Below are 21,792 nucleotides of genomic sequence, written 5' to 3'. Positions count from 1 at the left end.
AAAACTCTCTAGGAACTCAGTTATGCACAGTTGTACCAATTCACTCGCTTGCTATGTCTCTCACATATGGAAAGTGTAGGTGAGCAAAAGCTCAATGCTGGTCTATAACTGTAATTCTAGCACATTATAATTGAATGTCCACCTACCACGGCCATTGTCCTAGCCTGAATCTAAGCGAGATACAGACCTTTCTTGGGTCTGTCTCCTTTCATTCCTTCTCAGTTTTTGTTGAATACAACAGAAAAAAAAGCTCTTGCAGACTTAACCATTTTTTTAAAAATTATTTAAAGCATATGCTGCCGCCCTGAACATCTACAAAGATTTCCTGAATTTCTAGAAAGCTCAGGGGGAGGGGGAGAAATGGACACGGAAAAAGAGAGGAATGAAAGAGTGAACCAGCAGTCAGGATCATAGCTCAAGTCATGCCAGGAAGTCAGTCCCCGAAAAACCTAATGCCAGCCTTGGATACTTGATGCCATTCCTGGACCGCTGTCACCACTGTCAGAGATGCTCCTTGAAACTTGATCTTGTTACTGCTGCCACAGCTCCTCACTACCAAAGTGGCATCTCCATTCCTTTTGCTTGCCTGACTCATTAATCATCCATGCAGATGGATGCATGTAATAGGCCAAGCCTGTGTTACGTGCTTCCATTCTAGCTGAAAGAAAGATGGCGCCTGGGTGCCTCAATCATTAAGCGTCTGCCTTCGGCTCAGGTCATGATCCCAGGGTTCTGGGATCAAGCCCACATCAGGCTCCCTGCTCGGCAGGAAGCCTGCTTCTCCCTGTCCCACTACTCCCCCTGCTTGTATTCCCTCTCTCACTGTCTCTCTCTGTCAAATGAATAAATAAAATCTTAAAAAAAAAAAAAAAAGGCTAGGCCACTAAGTATCTGATTTTCAAACTCCGTAAAGAGAGGGGTGGTACTCCACCTCATGAGGTGGGCCATTCCCAAATATAAGAAGGGGAGTTAAGATGATTTGCAAGGGGAAAAAACTTAAATAATTACTATAATTCATCCCTTTGATTGAACAATATCCCCATATAATTTTCTTCAAATTTTTAAGGTTTAAAAAATGTTGCTACATAATTAATGCTGTAACTATCACCTGTATGCTGAAAACATCTATAGCACTTATTTAGGGAGTGATGATCTTGATTTTAATCAATATTCTGCTGAAGATCCTGAATGTCTTACAAATAGAGGTCTGCTAAGAACCTATTTCAATATTCTGTGATATGTGTACTAAACTAAATTTAACTACCACCAAGCTGATATAAAAGAGAGAGAAAGTAAAAGGAACTAAGAGGAAACACACATATACATGTACACACACACAACATGCACACAATGATATGGCAAAGAAGAAAATGTGGGAAAAAACTACAATTGTGTCTCTATAGCTACTCATAAAGGTGCTCTGTTTTAATGACTGCCCCTTCCTTCTTTCTCATAATTTTTTTCATCAGCTAGCTGACTAGAGTTTTCCCAGTGGAGTGAGGAAATGCTTATTTATAAAGGGCCTTGTTAGAATAGCATTAACTTATGCTATTTGACAAGGTATTATTAGGGGAAGCCAAAGTATTACATGAGTTCTACTCATACAGTTTCCATCCTTTAATGTATATGACCTATGTTATTACCATTGACTGTCAAGACCAATCATTAGAACTAGCATTATAGCCTTCCTTTTTGATTGATTGATAACTCAGCTCCTTGAAGAGGCCAAAATAGCTAGGTAGAATTCAACAAAGAACTTTCTGGGTCCTTTGATAGCAACATTTCTCCCTTGAGTATAGACACCTCTACACTAGTAGAGCACAGTGTTTTAGGGACAGGAAAGGAAATATTTCCAGCCATAATCAGATGTCACTGAGAGCGTGCCAGTTCCATCAACTAGTTCCTCAATTCATGAGAGATACATCACCCTATATTAATTTTTGGTTGAGAGTACCAATGCATCCTAGAGGACAATACCCTGAACACAGAATGATGACCTCTTAACAGACATAATAATTATTTAACCATGCCACCATTCTGAAAGACCAACAGTTAGCAGATCAAAGAGTATATGATGAAATCAGTGAGTCTGATGGGCAACTGCCCAGTGAAGTGAGTTCCTTGGTCAGAAGCAAGATTGTATGCAAACTTCATGATGATGTAAACGGAAACGAGTAAGTTCATGAATTGTCAAGCCCATGAAAAGCAGGGCAAGGAGATCCCAGTGCATGGTAATTTTTCTACATAGAAGTGTCTAATATAATCAATCTGTGATTATATTTCTACTTGAGGGTCATATTTTCTATATGTTTCTTTTTTTTTTTTTAAAGATTTTATTTATTTTATTTGAGAGAGAGAGAATGAGAGACAGAGAGCATGAGAGGGAGGAGGGTCAGAGGGAGAAGCAGACTCCCTGCCAAGCAGGGACTCCTGGATCATGACCTGAGCCGAAGGCAGTCACTTAACCAACTGAGCCACCCAGGCGCCCATATTTTCTATATGTTTCTAATAGTTTTCCCTACTAGGGACCTTCTGATGAATTTTCATGTGGAATCAGATAGTCTTACATCCAAACACATATTCATTATACTTTTTACTTCTTTTTTCACTCTTCCTTTAATTTTCTTAACTTCACCGCAAACTATTTAACCAGGCACAGGGAGCAATGTCACTGCTCAGCTCCAGCCATTTCTCTGTCCAGGCCATATGGACAACGGGGAGTATTGCTCCAGGTTCTTCCCAGTGGGAAAATTTTCTTTGTCATTTTCCCTTAAAGCAAACCCTGAAGTCAGTTCTCACACTGTAACAGTACACTTCCAGTCAGGCTAGGCCCACTTTTCCTAGGAACTCTTTATGAGGCTAACTATATAAAATGAGGAAAGGATGGCATTGTGGCAAAATAGACACATTCAAGCCACTTGAAGTTCATCTTTCAGGGCCTGCTATCACCTTGTACTGTTAACATCAAGTTGATGAGTCCCTTTATTTTTGTGAGATTCACCTTTACTCTCTGCCATGCATGTGTCTTTTCTTTTTTTTATTATTTTTTAAGGTTTTATTTAAATTCCAGTTAGTTAATACAGTATAATACTAGTTTTGCGTGTACAATATAGTGATTCAACACTTCCATACAACATCCAGTGCTCATCACAAGTGCGCTCCTTAATCTCCATCATCTATTTAACCCATCTCCTCCTCCACCTCCCCCCTGGTATCCATCAGTTTGCTCTCTAGAATTAAGAGTCTGTTTCTTGGTTTGCTTTTCTTTTTTTCCCCCATGCCTGTTTGTTTTATTTCTTAAATTCCACATATGTGTGAAATTATATGGTATTTATCTTTCTGTGATGGACTTATTTTGTTAGCATAATACTCTCTAGCTCCAACCACATTTTTGCAAATGGTAAGATTTCATTCTCTTTTATGGCTGAGTAATTTCCATTATATATATTATTATATTTCATTATATATTATATATTTATTATATATATAATATGTACATTATATATATATGTATATATAAACACTGCACCTTCTTTATACATTCATCGGTCGATGGACACTTGGGTTGTTTCCATAGTTTGGCTATTGTAGAGAATACTGCTATAAACATTGGGGAGCATGTATCCCTTTTTATTATATATTTGTATTCTTTGGGTAAATATCTAGTAGTGTAATTGCTTGATCATAGGGTAGCTGTATTTTTAACTTTTGAGGAACCTCCATACTGTTTTCCACAGTGGCTGCACCAGTTTGTATTCCCACCAGCAGTGTAAGATCATTCCCCTTTCCCCAAACCCTCACCAATACCTGGTGTTTCTTGTGCTGCTGATTTTAGCCATTCTGACGGGTGTGAGGTGATCTCATTGTGGTTTTGATTTGCATTTCCCTGATGATGAGTGATGTTTAACATCTCTTCATGTGTCTGTTGGCCATCTGGATGTCTTCTTTGGAAAAATGTCTGTTCATGTCTTCTGCCCATTTTTAATTGGATTATTTGCTTTTTGGGTGTTGAGTTTTATAAGTACAAAAATAAATCCAAAAATGGATTAAAGACCTAAATGGGAGTCATGAAACCATTAAAATCCTAGAGGAGAACACAGGCAGTAACCTCTTTGCCATTGGCCATGATAACTTTTTACTAGATATATCACCTAAGGCAAGGGAAACAAAAACAAAAATTAACTATTGAGACTTCATCAAAATTAAAAGCTTCTGCACAGTGAAGGAAACAATCAACAAAATTAAAAAGCAACCTTTGGAATGGGAGAAGATATTTGTAAATGACATGTCTGATAAAGGGTTAGCATGTGTCTTTTCAAGGTGAAAGTAGACACATGTAATATTCTCTGCTTTTTGGATAGAGAAAAAAGCTTAGCCAGACTGGGAGCTTCCTACCAGGACCTAGGTGCTCTATTTATTTGCTCCCATTAAGAGACCACATCTGGAAACTGCAGCTGCTATAGAAGCAACCATCATTAAGGAGCAATTCACTTTCATTCTCAAAGTTCATATTCAATATATTTAAGCAATAGGCAAACTGGCAGATTAAAAGGAAATATGAACATATTATTCTTGTCTATTTCAATACTGAAAATGGTACTGATGTTTGTATTTCCCTTAGATACATTATTTATTAGAGAGAGAGGAAGCTCCAGAGGTTTCCATTTAGTCCTTTTTATCATAATAGCTCTTGTTTTTTAGGGCAGGAAATAAAAGAGTGGATTCTGCCCATTACTAAGCATACCCTTTACTTACTTCTATACACTTCAGTAAAGAGAAAATAACCACAGGGTGGTGTCAAGGTCCCACAGGGCCTAGCAGATGCTGGATGAACCAAGACTCGATTTGTGTTCTGACTCCCAGGGTATTTTGGGTCCCCCATAATTAAAATTAACATACAAGCAATAACAACAACAACAACAAAAACCTTTTAAAAATCTCTGCATTGCCCTTTGTCCTGAGCTAATCAAGGACCTTGAGCTACTTGGTAACTGAACAAGGACACTTGAGGAAGGCTAGGAATTACAGTCTTTGTTAGTACTAGCTATGTTAGAGGTTTTATCCTCAAGGGTACTATATTTTATTCAAGGACTCTGGTTTTGTGAACTAACTTAGGTCTGGAAATTGGACATAGATCCATGTCTGTAAAAAAAGAAATCAAGTCAGACTGCCATTCATCAGACTTGGAAATTTTCCAGTTATACAAATCAAGTAAGAATTTTGTAGGCTTCTCATCCATTTTAGACCTAGGAACCTATGATTAATTTGGCGATACCAAAGATCCCACCTGGACCAGTGACTGTGATCATCAGGCAGGCCTCACAGACTCTTACAATAACTGTGCCTTCCTTTGATTCTAGAAGTTAGATATGGCTAGTTAGCAACTGCTACCTGAAATCCTGTTATCTTCATTGAAGTCAGAGAACACACCTCAATAGCAATGTTTCCACTATTTCTGGCTTATAACAGCTACAAAAGTGATTTTCAAAAATGCCTATAGCCACCCAAAGCCTGGGTGAAAGAAATATATTCTGGGCTCCTTTGGGGACATAACTGGGAATTGGGTGGACAGGTTGCATATAATTAATCTGCTTTAATATCCCCATCTCCATAAATCATTGAATTTCTTTCTCTATATTAATTCTCACATTAGAATCATCTAAATATTTTTTTAAAGCATTAATACCTGGATTCTGCACCTGGACATGCAGTGTGATTGATTTGGGTTGGCATGAGGCACTGGTATTTTCCAAACTTTCTAGGGGATTCTAATGCAGAGCCAGAATCACAAACCACTGCCACCACTTCCTTGCATGTCTGTGGCCTGCAAGCATTCTTAACAGTAAGTTCCATAATGACCAGGATTCTTAATTTAAGCGATAGAACCCAACTCTGATCTAAGCAAATAGTGAAATGATAGTCAAGTAAGTCACAGAATCGCAGGTACCACTAAGAGAACACGGCTTGGAAAAAGGCACACATAATAAGGCAAGGATGAGCCAGGATTAGAGTAAAATCCTGCAACCAAACGAATCTGGCAGGTCCACCACAGCTTGCTCTACTGTGGCTGGCTGTGAGAGCTGCACACTTCTGCTATCCCAGTCTCTCCGTGGCTCCTGCATGCTAGCATGCGGTGACCACCGGGCTCCAGAATGTATATTCCAAAGCCCTGGCTCTTTACATTACTAGATCATGGTTCCTCTCATGGAGCAGACTAGTTAAGCCTATGTCATGGGCTTAGCCCTCGTTGCTAAGGAGAGGGAATATCTGCCCTTTCTAACTTATTAGAAACTCACCGAGATTCAAGGTAAGTAACTCCAAAAACATCAAAACAGCATTCAGCTGCTAGGTAGCCAAAAAATTATAGATATTTCCCATGTCATGTCATAGCATCACACTGAAACATATCAATTACATAGTACCATTAGGGGAAAAAAAACTCCATAAGTAGGAAATCTTGAAACTTATTCTTTACATGACATACACATTTAACCATCATGGTTAGAAATCTTTCTAAAATAGATTATACGTTCTCTTATACTTACAGGTGACATAAAACAAAATTTAAACTGTGTTACTGGAGGGACGCCTGGGTGGCTCAGTCAGTTAAGCATCTGATTCTTGGTTTCGGGTCAGGTCATGATCTCAGGGTCCTGAGATTGAGCCCCACATCAGGCTCTGTGCTCAGCAAGGAGTCTGCTTGTCCCTCTCCCTCTGCTCCTCCCCCTGGCTCACTCACTCTCTCTTGCCCTCTATCTGAAATAAATAAATAAAAATTTTTTAAAAAAATTTTAAAAACTGTGTTACTGGCATCATCAGGAACAGCAATTGGTAACTTAGGATATAAAATAATAGTTATTGAGATCCTGATAGCCTTCCATTATTCCATTAAAAAGTCCTCCAATGCTAGAGGTCTAGAGTCCTGTGCTTTATACTTTTTCTTCCCCTCGGCTTCCAGTTTCTTCAATTGTATCTCTTTTTAGGAGTCCCATTCTCTTCTAATTTTTTTCTTCCTAATCTGCTATAGGTTGGAAAAACAAGTAACCCTAAAAATTGGCCTACAGTAAATTAAATATCCTACATGGTTTGAGTCTCAGGCATTTTCTACAATTAAAGTACATGAACTCATTTGACTATGATTCTGAATGCTCAGGGGTAGTTGTGCTTATTTTAGTGTTTCCCCGTTATCCTAGTGATACTGGGAAATATGATCTCCAGAGGCATGAAGAAGAAAAGAGGAGATTTTCTTTGGTAAGGTTCTATGAGAGGCACTTTGAAGACTGTCTCATTGAATCTTCACAATTCTTTGGGGGTAGGTTTTACAAAAGGAGAGCTGAGGCTCAGAGGTATGATAGATTAAAAGGTGGAGTCTAATCCCCTTCTTCTTGAATTTTGGCTACACATTGTGTCTCCCTTGAGGAAAAGAATGTAAAAGAAGGGACCTAAGGCTAGATCAGATGAAGTTTTGCAGCTCTGCCCTGGGTCCTTTGGGATGCTACTCTGGGAAAAGCCAGCTTCTATGTAAGGAGTTCAAGTCCCCTAAGACTGACATGCTGGATACGTCAATCATTAGCATCCTGTTCCACAGCCCCACCCTTCCAGGCATCTTCAATATTGGTTCCAGACATGGACAAAAAACTATCTTGGCCCTCAGAGCAGCCCAACCGCCACCAGAATCCCACTGAGACAGCTAATGCCATAGGCGGGTGAGGAACCACCAGCTGCATCCACTTGAATTCCTGACCCACAAAATCATGACATATAATAAAATGGTGATTTTTTTTAAGCCACTCAGTTTCCGGGTTTTTTTTTTTTTTTTTTACACAGCTATAGATAACCAGAAAATACATTAAATAAATCGATTGGTTCCTTTCCCTAACTTGTGTTCAAATCAAGAGTTAAACTCAGATAGTTTTAACATTAAGGCCCATAATCTTCCCCTTATTTCATAGTGTCTCTGGGGAGAAAGTAGGATATTTATACTTTGAAACTATTTATTTTTTTAAATGGAAAAAATTGCAATCTCTTTATTATCTTAATATCTGGGTTTTGCAAAAAACGTATTGTTTGAAAATATTTCACAGTTTCTCGTGATTTCTTTCTTACAACCATCCATTTAAATAAATCTCATGATTTCTATTTTCTAAAAGAAAAGGCTACAAACAAATGAAACTGCCTCCAATCTAGGTTCTATGATTCCAAAAGGGACAATCTTACCATTAAATTAAAATATTTTTTCATCTATTCCATATGTAGTCTTCTCTAATGAAATTTTTAAAGACAAAATAATCTATCTTCAGTTTGGATTCCAGTGGAGGGCTTAGTGTTATTGCTATCTTCATGCCAAAATAAAACTTCAGCATGAAAAAGCAGAAATTTATGCCAAATAAATTAATATTTTACTTTCAGTTCCAATTCTTACTTTAAGTTTTATGGTATCCCATTTGCAAAAGTCATCCCTCCCTACATTACAAAGTGCTATCTTGCTACTCAGGAGAGAATTCCAGAGAGTAGTTCAACAAAATGTTCATTAGCCTCCTCAAATGTTTCAGTGATGTAGCTGATGGCAGTGGGCATTAATATTAACACTAAGTTCCAGCCTTGCCAATTAAAACATTACACTCCTCTTCCTGATCATTCTTTTAGACCCTAACTGATCTCTCAGGTTCATTTTTATGACTGGCTCCACTTGCCTAAAAACTATAAAATCAAAAAATGAATTAGACAGTTTTAAAAGTAATAGGTATTTCTTTAGAGCTTCACACTAAACTTTGTAGTCTTTTCAGTGAGGTTTTTTAAAAAAAAAAAAAAAAGCCCTTCTTAAAATATCATTAATTGCCTTAAAACCTTTTCAAAATTGAATAAGGGAATAAATTCTAAAGAAACCATAATAAAAATATGCTTTTGGTTACATGTTTTTTTCATATAGATGGGGGGATATTGCCTACTGCCCTGTCAAATCCTGCCTCATGATACTGATGTAACTAACAAATATACTCACTCAGTCAACTTGTACAGTTAAAATCCAGCCAAAACTTTTGAAGTCGGTGTGTAGTACTCTGCACTAACTTACAGTGAAGAGCAAATCTAGACTATATTTAGGTAAAGGAACCTAAGGCAGAATCCTGAAATGGTAAAATGAAGTGTTGGACATTACTTGAGCAATTGATAAGGATGAAAACCCAGAAGTTGTAAAGGATAATCTTCCTAGGGGCACCTAGGTGGTTCAGTCAGTTAAGCAGCCAACTCTTGGTTTTGACTCAGGGGCTCAGGTCATGATCTTGGGGTCCTGGGATCCAGCCTTGCATGGGGTTCAGCACTCAGTGGGAAGTCTGCTTGAGGATTCTTTCTCTCTCCCTCTCCCTCCGCCCCCTTCCCCGCTCACGTGCACTCTCTCTAAAATAAACAAATAAATCTCTAAAAAATAAAAAAATAATATTTTTCCTAGAATGGTAAATTCCATTTGATTGAAGTGAAATTCTACCTTAAGGTACACTAAGGAGATGAAATATAAAATGCAAGTTACAAAACAGCTATCTTTTATTAATGTCAAGCTTACATTCAAATATCTCTTTATCCTGGAGAGATCTGCTGAATTATATAACATTCATCAGTATTAATTCTTGGACTTGAGTAATCAACAGTTACTCATCTTTAATTTGAAATTTTCTCTTTAAATTTTTCTTCTTGTTTTTATCTTTATTACATTTTGGACCACTCCATCTGCCTCAATTAAATATATACTTTTCAAAACCAATTTGGACCATGACCAAGCAAATATAAATTTCATTATGGAAACCAAATGTGGATTTCTCTCATTTTTCAAAGAGTGCTACACAGTAATTTCATTAATGCTCTCTACTCTGGATGAGAAATTTTCTTATATAGTCATAAGTACAGACATCAGCAAAAAAATTTGGTAAGTGGAAATAGATGATGATGTTGAAAATGTAGCTACTGGCTTTACCTCCTATCTTTCTGTTTCTCAGTATTCTCATATTTTTTATTGTTATAATGATGTATTTCAAATACAGGTCAGACATCTTTTTCGACTGCTTCAAAAATATTCAAATATCGATCTTCTAGCTCTTTGGGTATTAAAAGGAAATCCCTAGATATTTAGTCCTGAAAAAAATCCTAAAACTTGACTGAAGGATAGGAATAAGAAAATAGAAAACAAAAAACAAAAACAACACAACAGATGGGGGGTACAGAATTAAAACACTGTAGGTTTTCTAATTTAGGAAAATAGAACATTTTTAAAGTCAGAATAAAAATTGTATTGTTTAAAACATACACAAAAAAATACATAACCATTGGGGCCCCTGGGTGGCTCAGTTGTTAAGCGTCTGCCTTCGGCTCAGGTCATGATCCCAGGGTCCTGGGATCGAGTCCCACATCAGGCTCCCTGCTCGGCAGGAGGCCTGCTTCTCCCTCTCCCACTCCCCCTGCTTGTGTTCCCTCTCTCACTGTGTCTCTCTCTGTCAAATAAATAAATAAAATCTTAAAAAAAAATACATAACCATCTCTGGTATAATACCCTCAATTTACTGCTGAGTGAAGTCTTAAAACATTCATTAACTTGCCTGAGTATAAAATTGGAGTAAAAATCTTAAGATCACTATCTCTATATAAGATAGAATCCCCAAGACAAAAAGAGCCTCTAAAGTACAGCAGATACTATTACAGATTATTTGTATATACACATATTCAGCAAGCTTAGGCAAGTCTTAGTAAAGTCCTGGTTGACTCTTTTCAGTTTTTTTCCATTTTACTTTTTTGTGCTTATCAAAGAAATACATGTACAAGATTAAAGCATTATATATGGAATTCCTACTACCCACGTAAACATTTTAGCCCCTATCCAAATCTTAACACTTACTACCCACCCTTCTGTCTATTCCCTATACCAATCTCCTTGTACAATTATATTTCTACCTTTAGTTCCTTTATTATATGTATGTTTCTCTTTTATTTACTCCACTAACCACACATAGTCTATCCTAGCTCTATACTTAAGGAGGTATTATCACTCTCATCTATTCCCTCACTTCTGTTTGCCTTCCACCTTCAACTTCTGTTATCTGAACCTTTACTTTTTAAAGTTTTCAGGTTGAAATGTGTTCATCCACCATTTTTTCTATAGGTTGATTCAATGTGTTATGTATGAGAAAACAGCATTTACATTATTCAGACTACATAAATATTTTCACTTAAGTTTAGAGTGCTATAAATTGTCCTCTCATACAACCAATTTTTTTTTTTTTTACTTTTTCAGGCATCTCTGTCTTTATTTCTTCTTTCTTTCTCTGCTTTTGTCTTGTCCTTAGGTTTATCCACAGTCTAGCATGCTACTGAAACTGCAATGCATGTTTTTCTGTGGATATCTTCCGAAACCCTCCATTCTCCTTTCCCAATCAAGTAACTTTCTCTAGTTCTGCTTCACTGAAATGATCTAGGGAGTTCATGTCATTGCTCTTCAGAGTTGGATCTAGACTGAAGTCCTGGATTACATGTATCCTTTCATAGTTTACTCCCTTCCTTTAAGCACATCCCCCAAGGAACTATCAAGGAAACAGTGAGAAGTAAGTTTTCTGAGTCAAATAAAATATCTATATATTTGTTTAATAGTTTGATGAGTACAGATGTTTTGAGTTGAAAATATTTTCCCGGGGCACCTGGGTGGCTCAGTCGTTAAGCGTCTGCCTTCAGCTCAGGTCATGATCTCAGGGTCCTGGGATCGAGCCCCACATCGGGCTCCCTGCTCCGCAGGAGGCCTGCTTCTCCCTCTCCCACTCCCCCTGCTTGTGTTCCCTCTCTCGCTGTGTCTCTCTCTGTCAAATAAATAAATAAAATCTTTAAAAAAAAAAAAAGAAAAGAAAAAAGAAAATATTTTCCCATTTGAGCTTGGAAATGATTGCTTCTTTGTCTTCCAGCAACCAGCCTTACTGGTAAGAATTCTGGTTCCAACTGATTCTAACTAATTTTGATTATTGGGTGACTTTTGGAAAGATTTAGAATTATCTCTTTGTTCTTTTTTGAAACTTCAGAATAGGTCCAGAATTAGTTCTTTTTATTTTTCCATCATGTTTGGCATTAGGCCTTTAAGAAGTAGAAACTTCCATCCTTTATAGTCTTAAGAATTATATTTTAATATTGCATATATTATCTTTAACATACGATAACCTGTCTTGGTTTTCTCTGCCTCTTAAAACTCTGGAATTAATACCCTCTTTTATCTTCCCTCTCATGTTTTCTTGCCCCCTTTTTAAACTCTCCTTGTGGTAGACTTCCTCCACTTTATTTTAAAGCCTTTTCTGAGGCTATTTATGCACTATTCTTATTTTAGGGATGTAATATCCTTTCAATTGTTTTGAAGTTCATAACTAGACTCTCTTTTTTTTAAGTTATCTTCTATTGCCTGAAATATCTCTATTTCCCCTAGGGATGATTCTTAAATTTGACCACAGACACACAACCAATGTCTCCCAGGGAGACAAAAGTCATATTATCTGCCCTAGTTATTATCACTCAGCTTTTCCTTTTCTACAGAAAAGTTTCTCATTTTTTTGGTTTTGTTTTGCCTTTTTTTCTTTTTTGCCTTTCTTTTTTTTTTAACCAGGGTTAAACAACATGCTTCTAGCCATTCTGTGCTCAATTGTAGGTGAAGTAAAATGTTACATTTATAGGTGTACAGGAGTTAAAATTAGTATACTCTGATGAGATTAGTATGTAATATTTGAGTGTCTATTCTGATTAGTCATATGTACTTTATATCAGTAGTTAAGTATTTTCATTATGACTCCAAAGAAAGCCAACTAATGCCACTGACTTAGAATTCATTTTTCATTCTTGCCATTCATTTGTCTTGCAATCTTGTTATCTGCAACCCTCTTCCACTATGGAACTTTTCATAAATATTTACATTGGAAGATTCCATGACTCTGGTTCATCAAGATAAATTCATCCATCTGTTTTCTATTTGCAATAAATGTGTTGAAATATCCTGATAGCCTTACTCCTATCCTTTTCATTGTTATAAGCTTAAAAGCTTCTTATAGCTTTATTATCACTTTAGTGGAATCTCAGGAAGAAAGGATACATTCCACATAGGTTCAATCTATAGCCTTGAAGTAGAAATTAAAAATTATTTAATATCCTAGAATAAATTGTAGTTTTATAGCAACCATATAAGGCAAGTTATTAAATAAAACATACTCATGTGTTTAATTATAACATAAAATACATATGGAATTCTAATGGTGATATTTCAGATGCTGTGACACACACGATCGATTGGAGAGAAGCTTATAATACAAAGTATTCCATGATTAGCATAATTTAAGGCAATATCACTGTGAGAAAAATACTCTCAAAAATATGAAAAGAAGAGAAACTGAACTTCTATCAAGGTTTTAAAGATTATAAATGGAACAAAGAATATTATGAATCTGATGAAACTAATGATATCTACATATTTTTAAATGATAAAAGGAAATGGAAGAGAGAGGATAACTACGGAGAAGGAATTGCTCACAGTAAGAACAGACAAACAAAAGAATTGAAGAGAGAACATCAAATCATCCACCAGCTGGAATATGGAATATAGAAGGTGATGGGGAGAGGCAAGGTGGTAAGGTAAGTTAGGGCCATGTTGTGGAAGGCTGGACTTTGTGAGAAACCACAGGGATATGCAGCAATTTGCCAGATGGTTCTTTATTCCCTGGAATATATTCCTGGAGCATCAAAGTAAGGAATTTAATGATAAGAACTAAAAACATTATTGAAATAAAATCATATTTTAAATAAATTTGACTGTAAAATATGAAGTACCAGAGACATTTTAGGTGTGGAGCCAGCCACTACATTCTCCTGAGAATTTTTTTTATTTTAAAGATTTTTATTTATTTATTGAGAGAGAGAGAGAATGATAGAGAGAAAGAATGAGAGGGAGGAGGGTCAGAGGGAGAAGCCGACTCCCTGCTGAGCAGGGAGCCCAATGCAGGACTCAATCCTGGGACTCCAGGATCATGACCTGAGCGGAAGGCAGTCGCTTAACCAAATGAGCCACCCAGGCGCCCCTCCTGAGAATTTTTCTTCACTGTCTTTAGCAGCTGGAGGTATAATTGTAGAAAGGTTTGAGAATCATTGCTATAGTTTATGTTAATGAATAGACAATACAGACCCCAAGAGTCATATGATCAGAACAGTGCTTTAGGGTGTCTAATCTTGAGGCAGGATAAAAGATGGAGTGAAAATGAGATAGGTTTGAGATTCTGGGACACTTTGGAAGGCTATAACTAGCCCAAGCTAGAAAAAATTAAAGTTAATGTAGAACAGTACATTATGGATAGAACAAAAACGTAAAAACAAATTTGTTATAAATTATGACTCCATCAAACTTGGCATATGACTACATCTGGGGACCAAGGAAAAGTCTGGATAATTCATAAAATATTCTAGTGCCACTGATGGGATGACAGGAAGAGCTTTATGAAGTGACATTTTGGTTTGGGGATTATATTGCATAGGGATTTAATACTACATATTTATATATCATGTTTGTAAGATTAATAATATTCTGGAGAAGTAAATGAAAGTATCTTAGGAAGATACTTCATGTTAGCAAAAGAGTAGATATTTTGTGTAAGAGGATTCTGTCAGTGATTTGCCAATTAACCTCAGAACCACTAACTTTGAACTTTGTAGGAGAAGTAGAGTACCTATAGAAATGAATGCACAGTTCAGCAGCAGATGGTCACATTAAAATTTAAGGAAGATGCAGTGCAACAATTAGCCTCTCCTTGTGCCTATAGCAAGGAACAGGTTATAGTAGAGTAAATGAATCAGAGTTCTAAGGAAAACTGAGCAAACCCTTGAGGTAAAATAACATAGAAAATTAGGGTATTTACCTATAAGGAGAGATCAATTGTGCTTCATTGCAGTAATAAAGGTATTTAAATCACCTCTAAGAGCTTATTATTTTCTTATATCTTGTTTCATCTTGAGTATCATATGGATTAAGGGAGAAATCTATATTTATTCAATACCCAAAATGTCATTTGAATAAAACTTTTACAGAAAAAGCACAGGAATGTAGTTTTGCTTGAGAAATAATGTGTCAGGGGCTTCAAAGGAAAGAAATTTGAAATAAGAGTCAGCAGATCTGGCTTTAATCCTAAGCTTCTACTAACTAGCTATGATTTTTGACAAAGTGGCTATTTGCATTCATTCATTCAATAATCACTAACTGGGTGCCTACTCTGTTCCAAGCTCTGTTCTAAGAGTCTGAGATATCTCAGTGAAAGCACATAGTCCTGCTCTCATGGAGATCACATTCTTGCAGGAGAATACAGAAATAAAAAGTCAACACAATACGTGAGTAAATTTAGAATATCAGAACACAATTAAGTGCTGTGGACAAAATTAAAAGTAGAGCAGTGTACAGGGAATAGTGAGCATTGGAGTTCAGGGAAGAAGTGTCCATGTTTTTGGTTTTTTAAAAAGATTTATTTATTTATTTTAGAGAGAGAGAGAACACAGGGACGTGTAGAGGGAGAAGGAGAGAGAATCTCAAACAGACTCTGCACTGAGCATGGCACAGGGCTCGATCTCATGACCCTGAAATCACAAGCCAAAACCAAGAGTCAGACACTTAACCAACTGCACCATCCAGGCAACCCAAGAAATATCCATGTTTAAAGGAAAAGTCAGGATGGATAGGTCTTATTTCAAAGAAGCTAAGAGGATAACTGGGAGGAGTTGGGGTGGGAGGGATGCTATTTTCATATTACCTGAGGACCTAGCTTCACATTACAGATATAATCAAATTCTAATACATATTTGTTTAGTGTATACATGGAATTATTCAATTAATCTCTGTGCTCAATTTTCTTGTCTATAAAATGAAGAAGGAAAACCAGATCTAGAGTTATCTAAGTAAAAGTAGTTAAGATATGACAATATCTAAGAGACTATGTATAAAGTCTCTGATACAGGAAGTATATCAGCCCATTCATAAAACAGAGAAAAGTCCAATTTTTCTGAAACAGTAAGAGCATGGAGAACTAACTATTGTGTAGGATAAGATTAGAATAGAAATGTGGTCCTAGATCAGTATTTTGCAACATTAGTTGCTTGTGAATTCAATTTATCAAGGCAATACCTACATTTTTATAACAAATTAAGTACTTTGAATAAAGACAAAATAATACACATAGTAAAGGTAAATTTTTTCTGCAGCTTCTATTTCACGTTTATGTGTTAGTGTTTACATGTATAATTGGTCACTATATAAAGTTTTCTTTTGGAGAACATAATGAAAAAGTTTAACAGAGATCATGCAGAGCCTTAAAAATATTAAAATTTTAGAAAGCATAACACAAAGGAGACTTTTAGGCCCATTCAGGGTAGCTAGAGGAAGAAGATCTTAAAGTTGTAGGTAGTGGTATTTATGTACACCATAAGAAAAAACTTCCTAACAGCTCCATCAGTTCAACCATATGATTGGGTTTCCATCACTGAAATGCTGTAGAAGGATTCTTGCATACCTTGAGGACATGAAGCTTAAGAAACAAGACTTTGCACCAGGGCATGGAGAATACAAGATGCATGATTATATCTTTCCCCATCAGGACACTTTCAATTAAATTTAATTTTAAATCATGCACATGAAAAATAACAATAAACAATCAACAGAAAATCTAAAAAAAGAGTGATAGAGATGGTAAAAGTTCAAAGGTAAATAAGATCACTCCGAGTCAGGGCAGACCAAGGAAAGCTTGATAAGAAAAAGGGAGTTTTAGCTGAATCTTGAGCCAAAGGTAGCCATGGATAGTTGGGGGAAGAAAGAGTACCCATCGGGAGGAGACAAATTTGAGTGAGATGAGTTGAACAGGTACAACACCCATTTGCTGACTGTAGATAAACCCACTTAGCAACTGAGGACAGGGACCTCACTGAGGCCTGGAAGGTTATAAATTCAGAAGTGAAAATTGGGTCAGATTTTGTCAGACTTTATCTTAAACTATTGGTCTGATGAAAGAATTGGTTTAGGAAAATTAGTTGGACAGATATATCTATTTACATTAGAGAGACTAAGGAGAAATTGTTTATGTAAAGTGTCAGTCAAGGTGTAGTCAGGAAAATAGTAAAAAGAAAACTGCAGGCCCAAGATGGAGTCACTTATACTAGGCCAAGTCACTAAACCAGGACTTAATACCTAACCTAACTGCAGTTTTAACCTCCTCCAGAAACACAGTCTTAACCAATCAGTCAGGAATTTTCTGGTTAGCACTAATGAGGTACTCTGTCACCTGGGCCCTCTCCATACCCCAAAGGAAGATGAGGTAGTCTGTGTGATAAAACCCCCATGACACAGAAGAGAATACAGAAGTGAGTAGATACAAATGCTTTTGTTAAAAATACATACATATATTTATATATATACATATATAGTTTATATGTGGCCATATATATACATACAAATACATATAATTATAGTTATATAATACAGAATGTGAGTAAAAAGAGAATAAATTTCTTACTGCCCATTGAAAAACGATTGGCCAGAAATTAGAGTGACCTAGGAAGGTCAGATGAGGAAGTCTGATTTGGATTATAAAGCTGCTCTTTTAGCTCACTGTCAATTGAACAGTCATTCGTCATGCTCAGGAGCAAGCAGAAGCCACATAAGCAGAGTGGTTATGAACAGGCTCTGACTTTTCTGAGTGCAAATCCAGATATGATCCATGTTAGCTATGTGATCTTAAGCAAGTTATGTAACATTTCTGAGCCACCATTTCTTGAGTTGTGGAAAATATTACCTATATTACAAGGCTCTTTGAGAATAAAATGACACAATATCCACAAGTTACTGACACATAGAGAGCACATAATAAATACAGCAAAACAGCCCTGGGAAAGTATTATATGGTGAAGAAGAGTGGAAAAGCGTGGTGATTTTTGTTATATGAATAAAACATTCTCATCTTTGAGAAACTCATAGTGAATATTAACTGGTAAAAACATAAGCAGAAATAAATTCTAGCTATGGGAACAGAAAGATTATTATTCAACTTTGAAGTGTTTGTAAAAATAGCAATGGTATCTGTTGAGTACTTAATATTTCATAGATTTCATATTCCAGAAGCTATACATGCATTAAGTGATTTAATAGTCATAACTCCTCTATAAGGTAAATTATCACTCATTACCTCACCATTGTACAAATGAGGGAGCCCAGGCTCAGAGAGACTGAGCCACTTATCCAGAGAGGAAGGCAAATGGCAGAGGCAAGATAAGAAACCACACTAGTCTGACTCCAGAGTCTATGCTCCTAATTACACACTATACTGCAATCACTCTTAAATTTCTCCTCTTTTTTTCAGGCTCTTTTACATAACTTTTGGCCAAGTGCATCCCTAGTGGGGGTGGGGCAGAAGAGAAAAGATGACCATAGATGATGGTCATGAACACAGACCCAGGGATCATGTATATATGGACACAAAATAGGAGAGGGCTTATCAGGAGGCAGAGGATGAGAGTGACTAATATGGGACAGTTTGGTCAATAACAATCATCACCATCATCATTATAAAAATAACTGCCTTTGATTAAATACCGTGTACCATTTTCCTATTTGTTCTTACCTACAAATAATAATCTTCATTTTAAAAATAATAAAACTGAGGCTCAGAGAAGTTAAGTATCTTGCCTAAGTTCCCACAGGTGATAAATGTTGACTATGACAGACCAACTCAAGTGTGTCTGACTTTATAGTTTCAGTTACGGTCCTAGTGGATCTTACGATAAACAAAGATTTTTTGGAATTTATTTTGATGTTTGGGAATAATCCTTCTAAATGTATTCTTTTCCTAGAATTGTAGTACTAGAATTTTTTTTTTGTCTAAAACCATACACATGAATATTGCAGGATATCAGAGCTTGGCACTATAACTCATAGCCCATTTTCTTGGAAGTGGTATCAAGCCGGAAAAGGTGAGCTTAGTTTGGAGAACATTTTCCCAGCCCTGTGGCTGGGACCTGTGTGATTACAACTAAAGACTAAATTTCCTGCCTTCTCCATGCAGATGGCAGCTATCTTAGTCTGGGTGGGCTGCTAAAACAAAATTGCACAGACTGGGTAGCTTATAAACAATAGAAAGTTCTTACTCACAGTTCTGGAGACTGGGAAGTCCAAGATCAGGGTGCCATTAGATTCAGTATCTGGTGAGAGCTGGCTTCCTAGTTCACAAACAGCTTTCTCCTATGTCCTCACACGGTGAGAGAGAAAAGGGAGGTCTTTAGTGTCTCAATTAGAAAGGCAGGCTACCCTGCATGAGGGCTCTATGCTCATGACCTAATCAACCTGCCAAAAGCTCCACTTCCAAGTCCCATCACATGGAGGATTAGGTTTCAACCTCCTGGGAGGACACAACCTCCTGGGAGGACACAAACATTCAGTCTATAGTGGCATTTTGAATTGAAAGCAGCTCTGAATATCAGTTCACAAACTCAAATATGCAAGAACGACTTCTTAATTTTTCAAAATTTTTTTCTTAATTTTTCAAATTCAGTCCTTTTACTGCCCATTTTCTTTGGGGTTACACCTAAGTTCGAGGTGCTGGTTTGGAAACATTCCATTACTAGTCATCTCTTGGTCAACCATTGTGGCCTCTGCACAGACATCTTCCATCACATCTAGTCCTCAGTCCCTGGTCCCTGTAAATGCATCAACTCTCCATTTTTTCTGTAAGGCTCCTCAAGTCTGTCTCCTCCTTTCCTCCCTCCTAAATAGCAACAGTATTTTTTAAAATATTTTATTTATTTATTTTGAGAGAGAGTGTGCAAGCACACGCACACACACACACACACAAGGTGGGGGTAGAGGGAGGGGTAGAGAGAGAGACTGAATCTTAAGCAGATTCCATGCTTAGCGCAGAGCCTGACATGGGGCTCAATCTCCAACCCTGAGATCATGACCTGGGCCGAAATCAAGAGTCAGAGGCTAACCGACTGAACCACCCAGGTGCCCCCATCTAGACTTTGAATAGAAATTCTTTCTCGGGCGCCTGGGTGGCTCAGTCGTTAAGCGTCTGCCTTCGGCTCAGGTCATGATCCCAGGGTCCTGGGATCGAGTCCCACATCGGGCTCCCTGCTCGGCGGGAAGCCTGCTTCTCCCTCTCCCAATCCCCCTGCTTGTGTTCCTGCTCTCGCTGTCTCTCTCTCTGTCAAATAAATAAACAAAATCTTTAAAAAAAAAAAAAAAGAAATTCTTTCTCTAAATCATCATGAAGATTTCCATATTCTTGCCTTGGCCAGTGAATAGATTAATTTTTCTCTGCATTCTTTTCTTTCCTTAGGCAATACACACAGAAAACTCTAATAATAGAATGGGGAAGAAAGACATTTCAGGGGAAATTTTTAATAGTATTTTAGAAAGTGTATCTGACTGCAAGTTAGGTATCTTCTCCTTTTCTTCCTCATGTGCTTAAATCAATTAGTCAAGTGAAAATTTAAAGAAATAAAAATAAAAAATGGGAAAGCACAATACATTTATCTATTTCCATCTCATCTACTAAAGAAGATATAGCAATGTTTAATACACATACTATTATCTCATACACATTCCTACTTTACATTAAAAAGAAACTTACATAAAGGCTACATAATGTTCTTCAGAACAGCAAACACCAGCAAATCATAGCAGTCTAACTTAGGAATTCTTAATTTAAAGAGCATTCCGACACTGAAATATCATTGCTTAAATTCTGTGTTATTAAGCTTTGCTCATGTGGGAAGTGACTTGCGTCTAAGCCAGAAGTTATGTAGCAATTATTTCTCATTGTTCTAATAGCTGTGCACACAGCCAGTTAAGATTTCTTTCCAGGGACCATTCCATAAAGGCTGACTGGCAAATGAGAGCTTTCTCATCACTCAATCATTTGGAAAAGAGTGGCTATTTTCTGTATAATCAATTCCATCAGCCATTTTGATGGTCAATAGCTTAGCAATTCATTAAGCAGTAATCAGTTAAATTCATTTGTCTTAAGCATGGAAATAATCAAAGTATTTTTTCAACCTTCCATCTCAACATCAGTTTAATTCTACCTCTAAGTGATATAAAATCAAAATTATGTCACAAGAAAATAAAATGAGCTTCTATTCCAAGATAAATATCATAAAATTTATTTTTTAACTCCTTACTCTTTAAAAACAAAGCTTACTTGATGATTGCAGCTTTGTAATAGAGCTTGAATCTGGAATTGTGATGCCACCAGCTTTGCTTTTCTTTTTCAACATTCCTCTGGCTATGCGGGGTCTTTTCTGGTTCCATACAAATTTTAGGATTATTTGTCCCATTTCTTTGAAAAAAGTGGATGGTATTTTGATAGGGATTGCATTAAATGTGTAGACTGCTCTAGGTAGCATTGACATTTTCACAATATTTGTTCTTCCAATCCATGAACATGGAGCGTTTTTCCATTTCTTTGTGTCTTCCTCAATTTCTTTCATGAGTATTTTATAGTTTTCTGAGTACAGATTCTTTGCCTGTTTGGTTAGATTTATTCCTAATTATCTTACGGTTTTGGGTGCAATTGTAAATGGGATCTACTCCTTAATTTCTCTTTCTTCTGTCTTGTTGTTGGTATATGAGAATTCCACTGATTTCTGTGCATTGATTTTATATCCTGCCACTTTACTGAATTCCTGTATGAGTTCTAGCAGTTTTGGGGTGGAGTCTTTTGGGTTTTCCACATAAAGTATCATATCATGTGCAAAGAGTGAGAG

General features: G+C 36.7%; 1 long non-coding RNA gene across 1 annotated transcript in view; it reads right to left on the bottom strand.

Annotated features, from left to right (window-relative positions):
* Positions 1 to 21,792, bottom strand: part of LOC118018770 — a 266,689-nt gene that overhangs the window by 113,622 nt on the left and 131,275 nt on the right. Inside the window, exon 6 of the long non-coding RNA XR_004681475.1 lies at positions 19,178 to 19,302. This is a non-coding gene — a long non-coding RNA (uncharacterized LOC118018770). The remainder of the gene's footprint in view (positions 1 to 19,177; positions 19,303 to 21,792) is intronic.

Source organism: Mirounga leonina, unplaced genomic scaffold (assembly GCF_011800145.1).
Source record: "Mirounga leonina isolate KUSES-001 unplaced genomic scaffold, KU_Mleo_1.0 Mir_172, whole genome shotgun sequence".
NCBI classification, from domain to species: domain Eukaryota; kingdom Metazoa; phylum Chordata; class Mammalia; order Carnivora; family Phocidae; genus Mirounga; species Mirounga leonina.
The sequence above is the reverse complement of the archived record's forward strand: the minus strand, read 5'-3'. Positions and strand labels throughout refer to the sequence as shown.